This window comes from Elephantulus edwardii, unplaced genomic scaffold (assembly GCF_000299155.1).
Source record: "Elephantulus edwardii isolate Elephantulus edwardi_28Jun2011 unplaced genomic scaffold, EleEdw1.0 scaffold00187, whole genome shotgun sequence".
Classification (NCBI taxonomy): Eukaryota; Metazoa; Chordata; class Mammalia; order Macroscelidea; family Macroscelididae; genus Elephantulus; species Elephantulus edwardii.
Window position 1 is genome coordinate 5,911,873 of NW_006399937.1, and position 9,769 is coordinate 5,921,641.

The window sequence follows — 9,769 nt, forward strand, 5'->3', positions numbered from 1 at the left end:
AATGTTGATCAATTAATCAGATATTGCTGAGAAGTTCATAAAAATTAGAATAAGGAGAATCATTGGATTTAATAACATGGAGGTAGGTCATTACCTAGATGATGTTTCATTAGTAAAGGTAACCATATGTATATTCTGCAGGAGTGACATCCACTTCCTAAACAACATGCCTTCCAGAAGCTCTATGAACTCTGTTAAATGTTGATAGTTGTAGAGGGACTTCAGTTGCATTATGGGTCATCCTCAACTTGAAGGCAATCAATAACAACAAGAACAATCTATACAGACCAGTAGGGAAGTAACTGCAGAGGCTGTGGTTTTATTTTTGTTAAATCTTCGCCCCCCCTTTTTTTTAATGTGTGTACATCTGTTTGTTTTCTGTAATACATTTATCTAAAGATAGGAACAATCAAGTATAGACTGTAATTTATAGAGCAGGAAAATGAGGATGTATAGAAAAATCTTTTGCAAAATTAGAACATTGGAAGTAAATGTATTTTATATAGAGATAAAATAGAATTTAAAAAAAAACAGAGAAGGAGATAGGGTTGGTGATGAGGACAGTAGAGAAGCTTTGTAATAATCTGTAACAGAAGTGAATTTGGAGTGCCAGGCAGCACTAAGAAAAATTTTCAAAATACTCTTCATTTTCCATGTATCTCTTGAGCAATGAATACATTCCAGGTACTGCACTAATCCCTAGGGATGTGGTGGTGAGCAAAATAGAGATACTAGTTTTGTGCTCTTTAGGAGCTAGTTCATATTATAGGAGACATGACAGGGAAATAAATCAACAGATAATCAATAAACAAACAATATTTTTTATAAATGCTGTTAAGAATATAAAAAAAGTTAATGGACTAAAACAGTCCAATGAAGGATTGGGTAAGGATACTTTTAGAGACCAGGGGGGTCTTTTCTCAAATGTGGGTTTTTGGTTTTTGGTTTTTTGTTTTTTTATTTGAGAATAGAACTGAATGAACAGATGCCTAGGGTAAGTTAACTGCCCACTAGGGAATATACATTGTCAATTCAAAGCAAACAACAGAGCAAATAATAAACACAGATATTTTAAAACTTTGAAAGTTGCATCTAACTACTAGCTCTATACAATTCTTTTCTCAATTTGATCTCCAAATTCACAGGGCTCAGACCAGGTCTGACACCAGTTTTCTAAAGGTGCCACCACCAGTGGGAAATGTACGATTTTTAACTCAGAAGAGAAAGACACAGTGGTAGGCAAAACTGTTATGTGTCTTGTTATAGACACAGAGGTTGTGTTAATTTTCTACCTTCCCCAAGGGTCCTGGGCTTCATTCTGTTCTATTTCCTAACAGCTGGCAGGCTTTTGTTCTTTTCCTCTGTAACAGTTTCTCCAGCAGGTAAAGCTCCATTTGGCATCCAGGGCATATGATTGTTATAAGCAGTGTCCCCATGACATTTCATTAAGCTGGTCTCCCTCCACTTACTGTCAGACTACTGGAGCCTTGTTAGAAGCACTTAATTGCATCCTATTTTGAGACTATAGCTGTATATCAAGAATCTATTCTCATGTTAATTTCCTTTTAGTTTCTCCCAAGGTCTTCCTGTTGATTAGAAATTTAACACAGAAATACTTTTTGTACTTTCCTCTTCATCTTTGTCTCCATCCCCTTTTTCCACATAACTTGTCTTCTGAGTAGATGCTATCCAATAGGTTCCAATCCACAGTGACTATGTAGAACAGAATGAAGCACTGGTTATACACCATCTCCACAATTGCTAATATGTTTGAGTGTCTTCCAATCCCAGGACTTCATCTTTGGCACTAATTCAGACAGTGTTCTACCTCTTTTCAGGACGCTTTCAATGTCCAGACATTTCAAAGTTGAATCTTCAGCCTTGGTTCCTAGTCTACCTTAGACTATAAGCTCCATCAAAACCTGTCAACAATAGGTGATTCTGCTGGTATTTGACATGCCAGTGACATAAATGCCAGCACTAGAAGCCACCACAGTACCCAAAAAGGGAGAGAGAAATTTTATATTGGCTACTGAAGGCCCACTGTTTTAAGCTACCAACTGCTCCAAAAGAGAAAGAAAAGCAATCTTCTCTTGTCTGATATCTATCCTTTGAAAATCCACTAGAAGGTCAGGTATGAATCAGTTTTAACTCAACAATACATAACAACGAGTAGAATAAACAAAACCAAATCACTGCCCTCTACTTGATTTTTACTCATGACAACCCTCTATCTGGTTTCCAAGGCTCTAAATCTTAACTCTCTTATGGAGTGGTTGGTGCATTTGAACTGCTGATCTTTCAGCTTGTAACCCAGAACTTAAATTATAAGTGCACTGTGACTCATTTTACTGTAATGTTGTTTGCCATGGAATTGGAATTGATTTAGAGATAACCCTCTAGAGAGTTTTCAGAGTCAATAAATCTCACAGAAGATTGCCCATCCTTCTCCCGTAAAACAGGTAGCGAATTTGAACCCCATTCCATAGAGATTACAGCACAGCTTCTTGACACAAGACCACCAGAGTTCCTTTACCTTTTTTTTTTTCTCATGTGTTTTATGATTGTCTGAGAATCCTCTCATGGGAGAGTTGAGATGATGCCCACTGTACCACTCTCTCTGAACACTGACCTCATCCTTTTTCATTGATTGTAAAAACTTTTAAAATGTAACATTTTTCTATTTCAAAAAATATAGCTCTTTAAAAATGTGCTCCTTCTACCTCCTATCAATATTATGGGTATCCCATTTGCATAAACAATGGGGGAAAAATCAGATAATGTGAACCCTTTGCAGTAAATCGTATGAGTTCACAATCAATGTATCTTTGAGATTGATAAGTCTATATGCTTCTAAGAGCTTAATGAATCTTTCTAGTAGGTAAGAAAATCTTGGCACATTGCAAGCATTACCTCATTTTACCATGTCCATGTGACACACATTATGATCATTCTTACATTATAGATAAGTAAACTAAAGAAAGAGAAATGAAATAAATTTACACTTATAGCCCACTTATGAGCTTATTGAAGTAAATTTAAACCTAGCTCCATTTATGCATTTGTAAACCTAAGTATTTTTATATATCCAGAACACAACATTTAAAAGCCTCTTATTCCTACGAATGACAAGTGATTTATTTTTTCAGGAAGAGGTATATTTAGTTTAATGTTTATATATATTTCTCCTCTCTTTTGTTAATAATATTCACTCACCTGCTGTTGCTCACTTGATTCCAACTCATAAGAACCCTCTGTTGGTGTCTGGGGGCTGGTATGTTTGAACTGCTAGAGAAATGCTAAATACTCACTATACTCAAGACTCAATATAGCACCAGTGCTTCTTTCTCTTTTTGTTAGATATTACATATAATTTCTCATCTAGTTCTATATACTTCTCCTGAATCCAAAGATGAGTTGGAACTGACCCATAGCTGACCTTCCAGTGGGTTTTCAGAGGCAGTTAATCATATGGGAGGAGATTGTCCATCCTTCTCCTGCAGAGCCGCTGGTGGCCTCGAACAACATGCCTTCGGGATTTTAGTGCACCTTCTTGCCACAGAGCTCAAAGTACTACAAGAGAACTAACTACAGAAGAGTAATTTCACTTAATTTAGGTATAATTTTAGTGTATCCTTAACCTGTACTCTGTCATCTCTCCAAGTTCAGCACTTTTCAGCACCTTTCCTGGGCAACATAACTAACTACCTTAGTGAGTTTCTCTTCCTCTAGCTCTATCCCCACTAAATTGACCAGCTACCAGTGAAATGTCAACCATATTCGTTTAATATTACTCCTATTTCCAATCTCTACCAATTATCTGTTGCTAAAAATTAGAGTTGCTGTATTGTTATATGCCATCAAGTTGCCTGTGACTCACAGAAACCTTATGTCCAATAGCTCTAAACTCTGCCTGTGAGCCAGTATCACTATCTCTGAAATACTTGTCCCCATTTCCCCAGTTAACTTGTCAATTCAATTCATCTGGGTCTTCCTCTTCTCTACTCTTCCATGCATGCTGTCCTTCTCCAAAAACTGGACCCTTCTGACCATGTGCCCAAAGTATGTGAGAGAGAGCTTCAAAATCCTTGTCTCAAAGGAGCAGCTTGGTTTCAACTTTTTCAAGACAGATCTTTTGGTTCTTTTGTTTGAAACATGTTATTGTTGTTCTGTTTCATCAAGTTGCCTGCAACTCATAGTAACCCTATATACAACAGCCCTAAATCCTGCTTTATCCCTTTCCAGTCTTATTGTCTCCAACACACCTATCCCCTTTACCCCAGTGACTGACTCAATCCATCTCATCAAGGGTCTTCCTCTCCTGCGCTATTCCCCGACCCTCCCAAGCATGACTTCTTTCTCCAAGGATTGATCCCACCTGTCCCAACATGTCCAAAGTATTTCAGAAAAAGCTTCAGAATCCTTGCCTCCAAAGAGCAGGCTGGCATTACCCTCTCCAGGACCAACTTGTTTGTTCTCCTGGCAATCATCGGTATATTCACAACTCCTCTCCAGCACCACAGTTCAAAGGCATCAATTCTCCTTCTACCATCCCTAATAATTGTCAATTCTGATGTATAGGAAGTAATTGCAAAGACCATGTCCTATATCAGGCACATCTTAATCTCCAGACTGACACCGTTGTTCTTCAGTACTTTGGAGAGGTCTCTGACAGCAGACTTTCCCAACACATTTCCTGGCTGCCGGTACCAAGAATGTTGATTGTAGACCCAAGCAAACTGAAGCTATCAACAATCTCAATCTCTTCATCATCTATCATGCTGCTACCAATCAGCCCAGTAGTGAGAAACTTTGTTTTCTTGATGTTGAGCTTTAATCCATATTGAAGACTGCAGTCCTTGACCTTCTGCAGCAAGCGCTTCATGTCCCCCTCAGTTTCAGCAAGCAAGGTTGTGTCATCTGCATAACACAGATTGTTGATGAGTCTACCTCCAATCCTGATGCCACACTTCTCCTCATAGAGCCAAATTCCTTAGCCCTGTTACCTACCTTAAAACTCTACTTCATAACATGGGTATCTCACGTGTTTCAGTATAGAACTGTCCTCCATAAAATTTTCAGTGCTTTGTATTCTTCTTGGGCTCCTTTGGGTGAATATAAACCCTTCGAAGTTTCAATTAGCAACCATGTTTACTAACCATTCAAGCCACACAGAGACTCCTCCCATTACTTAGCTCAGATTTGTTTTCAAACTTGACTCATGATTCCCTTCCAGCCACACCTTCTGATAACTCCCACACATCCTTACATCATACTCTCTTCTTGCCAATACCAAGACACACATTTATCTCCAAAACATCCATTTTATTATTCGTACTGTTTCTGTCCCCATTCATGCCTTTCTCCACCTAGTAGAATCATTGTCTTTGAACTCAGCTTACGAGTCATTTCAACGACAGATTGGTTTTTTTTAGTTTTTTTTTTTACTATCGGCTTGTTTTCAGGCAGAACTAATGAATATAATTCCTTCAGTATTCCAATCACTTTCTGAACATGTAGTCAGCATAGCACAATCAGGAGCGCTAAGATTCTCATTCTTCTTAATGTCAGCCACAACTTGTTATGATCCATACAAACAAATGCTTTCTGAGAGGCTGGACTCTATGAAGAGGAGTGTATCATCAGTATTGGGGAGAAACTCATCAATAACCTGAGTTATATAGTTAATACAATCTTGCTTGCTGAAAGTGAAGAGGACTTGAAGCACTGTTTCAGAAGATCAAGGAATGCAGCCTTTAGAATGGATTGCATCTCAATGTCAAGAAAACAAAGATTCTTACCACTGGGCCAATAGGCAGCATCCATCCAATGATGGATGGAGAGGAGATTGAAACTGTCAACAGGTTCATCTTGCTTGGATCCACAATGAACATCCTTAAGGGAACACATTGTACTGGGAAAATCTGTAGTTAGGGATCTCTCCAAATTAATGAGGAGTAATGATATCAGTTTGAGGACTAAGATGTGTCTGATTCAGGCCACAGTGTTTCCAATTACATGCCATGCATCTGAGAGCTGGACAATGAATATAAACGACAGGAAAATAATTGACATCTTTGAGCTGCAGTGCTAGAAAAGAGCACGGAACATTCCATGGATGGCCAAGAGAATAAACAGGTATGTCTTGAAGAGGGTACAGGCAGAATGCTCTTTGGAGACAGAATCTTGAGACTCCACCTCACATACTTTCACCATGTTGCTAGGAGAGGCTATTCCTTGGAAAAAGGACATGATGATGATGGGAAATGTGGAGGGTCGGTGAGGGAGAAGAAGTCCACTCAACCAGATAGATTGACAAAGTGATTATCGCAATGGGCTCTAGTCTGTCAGAAAGTGAGGATGGTCCAGGATAAAACAGGGTTCAGATCTTTTGTTCATAGTGTCGCTATGAGTCATATGTGACTCGATGGCACCTGAAAACAAGTCAGTACAGCAATTACCGCTCACCAGTAGATTTATTTACATTTCTGCCTTTCCTGCCAGATTGTTAATTCTTTATGGTTAGGAATAATGTTTTAAGCACACACACAGAGTAGGTGCTTATAATTTTCTCTTAGATGAATGAATATTTTAATAAATATTAATTGCTATATCAAGCATCACTTGCATAGAATGTGTTCATCACAATTTTGAGTGGCCTGATTTGATTGGGTTTCTCTCTTGAAAAAAATTAAAACAAAGGTGTAAGTATTGTAGCTCAGTCTTAAAAGATTGCTAACACCTCTTTTCTTTCAATAAGAAAAGTGGCATATACTATCATTTTGTTCTTTGAGAAGCAAAGAAAAACAGATACACTGAATCAGAAGTACATTTCCAGCTGAGAAAGCTACTGGACCAAGTATGTACCATGCCTCTTCCCTCACTTTCTTGGCATCATCAATGCTATATTTACAGCCTAGAGATTTCCCTCCCCAACTCTGACCAAATAAGTCAGTTTATTCATTGCCTTTCTGAGCTCCATTCACCTCAGCCCCCAATGCTATTTCAATCTTGACCTCATTTCAATCTTTTCCTCTGTTGCAATTTAAATAACTTCCTGAGGTTTTCATAGATTATTCTTCCAGAAGGTGGACCAGTGCCTAGGGTTATTTTGGAATAAAAACCAAAAACAACTCTTAGTTATTTTCTATGGAAAATAATCACTGGACAACACACAGGGAGGCATGAAAATGGAAACATTTAGGGATTATGAGGCTTGCATATTTTATTTAATTGCTCTTTCTACTTGTATAAGCCCATATGTCAAACAGCTTGAAAGGGAGTCATTGCTGTCCATCTCATATATTAAGGACTCTGTGTGTATGTGTGTGTGCTTGAGCACTCAAGCGCATCCCCCTTAAGTAATCATTAAGTTCACTGAATAGAAGCTGGTCGTTTTGTCATATCTGACTTCCTGGATACAGAATTATCAGGTCTGGGGGGAACAGCCACATCTTTGACCAAACATGTAAATCAAAACACTCATTGTCTGAAAGGGAACCTGCAGTTGTTGTCTGTAGCACGTTGTGCTGGTAACCCAAAGATTAAGCACCTCCAGTAGTTTATATCCACCAGTGGCTACTGAAGAAAAAGATAAGCGAAACTCCCTTACAGTTAGAAGCTTGTAAACCTAAGTCCCCTGTGAGTCAGAATTTACTCTAGAGCATTGAGTTTGAGTGTGCCCCAAAACAAAGATATGGGGGGGTAGGGATTGGGAGATGGGGGTGGGAAAGTGCTAAAGATCTTAATTACATTCTCAGGAGTTAATATAATAAAAGAAACAAGCCAAAATATTTAAAAAAATATGTTCTAGGCCTTCTCATTTTCCCTTTTCTCTCCTTACGTCATACCTGTACATCCTGTCACCTCCTTCTGGTAATAAGAATACTCTGAACTAGTGCACTCATTCATAATACTCTTGATTTCTTAAAAACCCATTTAGCAAGACATTGTCCAAATGCTGGTTTCTAGAAGATTCTAAAATCAGTCAGCTTCTCTCTCCTATGTATTCCATTCCATCCATTACTCATTTTAACTCATTATCTAATGATATAGGAAAATAGTTTCTTTTGGATTCACACATATAATTTAAAGAACTGAAAGTCAGCTGTGCTATATTTTTTCCAGATAAATTCAGAATTATGCAAGACTTTCTATTAAAAACAGAGATAGATCTACAATGTATAGGAGGTATTCCTGGTAACTTATTAAATTGTGTATTTGACCACTTACTAATTTATACACAGAACTTGAAAAAGTCAGTCTTTATTACTTTTTTTAATTCAGGTAAGAAAAAGTAAAGGCAAAAAGTAGCTATTATATACCCTCCCATCTATGAAGGACTCAAACAAATCAAGAAACAAAAGTACTAGGGGAGCTCTGGTGGCCTAGTGGCAAGAAGCTGCTCTGCAATCCCAGAGGAACACAGTTCGAATCCACCAGATGCTCTGCCGGAGAAGGAGGTGCAATATCCTCCTGTACCAGTCAGATCTGATTTGACGGTACACGCACACAAAATAATAAAAAAACAAAACAACAACAACAAAAAAACCCAAAAGTACCAATATGCCACAACAGGAATATAATCTAAATTTTCAAAACAACTATTGCTAGTGACACCACTAGACTATGATTGATCCCAAGAGAAAAGGCCTTCATGTCTACACATTTAATTTTGCATTTTTCTAGTATGATATGAATGGATTAAATTACTTTTTTCAATTTAAAATTTGAGTTATTGGACATTTTTCTTTGCATTTCTATTCATTCATTGTTACACATTTTGAGGATTTCTGGTTTCTTTATGTTGAAGCATAATTCATACTGAAGACTAATATAGTCTTGAAGGGTCATCGGTAAGTGGTTTCAAGTCGTCTTCATTTTCTGCAAAGTTTGTCATATGTATGTAATAGGCAGTTGATCATGTTCTTCTTCCAATCTGAAGTCACGTTCTTCTTGCTATTATCCAGCTTCTCTGATTATTCACTCAGCATACTGGCAAAATAATTATATTGAAAATATACAGACTCTCCTGATTTAAACCATGCAGTATCCCTTTGTTATGCTTAAATGACTGTTCCTCAATCTGTATATAAATTCTAAATTAACAAAATTAAGGCTTTTAAATCCCCATTCTTCTCAATATTGCCCATACTTTTCATGATCTACACACTTCCTAAACAACATGCCTCCAGAAACTCTATTTTGATAAGTTTCTATAGATACAGACAGCATTCAGGCTTTTTATTCATAGGGTTGCTATGAGTCCTGCTCAACTCAAAGGCAATCAGCATCAACAACACAATCTAATACCTTTGCAGAATCAATGAAACATAAGTAAACATCATTTTGGCAATCTCTGCCTTCAGCCAAGACACAATAAAGGTGAATAATGTTGTTCCATATCTTCCTCTTAACTCTGCTCAGAATTCTAGCTCAGTTCTCTGTTTATGTATTGGGCAGTTGATATTTTTCTATTATTATTTTTAGGAAGATTTTACTTTTATACGATATCAAGAATATTGTTTGATAATTTCCATATTCTTCTGGATCACATTTCCTTTGAATACAAGTAAATATGGATCTCTTCAAGCTGGTTTTCTGAGCAAAAAATAGTAACTCCAGGGCTGTACTTTATTGGTGATAAATTTCAACTGATATTTTGTCAATTCTTAGAGCTTTATTTTTGTCAATGGCTTCACTATAGCTTGGACTTTTTTTACAGAACATTTAATCGTGCTAATGCGAAACCTATACTTGGACCAAGAGG